This window comes from Urocitellus parryii, chromosome 10 (assembly GCF_045843805.1).
Source record: "Urocitellus parryii isolate mUroPar1 chromosome 10, mUroPar1.hap1, whole genome shotgun sequence".
Classification (NCBI taxonomy): Eukaryota; Metazoa; Chordata; class Mammalia; order Rodentia; family Sciuridae; genus Urocitellus; species Urocitellus parryii.
In genome coordinates this window covers 27,380,330-27,381,098 of record NC_135540.1, presented here as the reverse complement: position 1 = coordinate 27,381,098, position 769 = coordinate 27,380,330, and the positions used below count along the sequence as shown (strand labels likewise).

At 38.0% G+C, this 769-nt stretch overlaps 1 pseudogene; it reads right to left on the bottom strand.

Moving 5' to 3' along the window:
* Positions 1 to 327: 327 nt before the first annotated feature.
* Positions 328 to 505, bottom strand: LOC113179977 (U2 spliceosomal RNA; annotated as a pseudogene).
* Positions 506 to 769: the final 264 nt, after the last annotated feature.

Sequence of the window (769 nt, the reverse complement as noted above, 5' to 3'; positions counted from 1 at the left end):
TCACTTTTAGGAAAATTCATATTTCACAGTACCCCAAATACACTAACCCACCTGTTTTTCCTAAGACTCTGGTAATATCCTTAGTTTTCCTACAAAAGCAAAGAGCTGTTAAAAGGAGAACTGGAAACTGTTAGAAACGGATTTTTTTTTTTTTTTTTTTTTTTTTTTTTTAGTGTGGGGTGGTGGTGGTGCTGGAAATTGAACCCAGGGCCTTGAGCACACTAGGCAAGTCCTCAACCACTGAGCCCTAGAAGGCAGACTTTAAGTCAGATGCAGAGTAATAGGTGTGCACTGGATGGTCAGTATATTCTCCTTTCTCTTTTCCTCAAGTGGTGTGCACCCAAAGGTACTATAATATCATAGAGTGAACGAAGCAAGCTCCTATTTCATCTCCTATGTCCAAAAATCCACTTAATATGTTGTCCTCAGATGGAGGACATCTCAGACATTAAAATGATAAAAACAGACATTATAATTGATCTTAACCAAAAAGCTAAGAAGTGACATATTATCTTCTATGTAGAATTTCTTTTTTCTTTCTTTTTTTTTTTTTTTTTTTTTTTTTTTTTTTTGTGGTGCTGGGGATTGAACCCAGGGCCTTGTGCATGCCAGGCAAGCACTCTATCAACTGAGCTGTATCCCCAGCCTCTATGTAGAATTTCATTCAAGGTTGAGGAGCAGTATAATAGTAAGACTGGTGGGACAGGGTCAATAGTGCTCATCTCATTCATTAAAGGAGAAAAAGGCTGGATTTAGTCTCCTGTTGGTG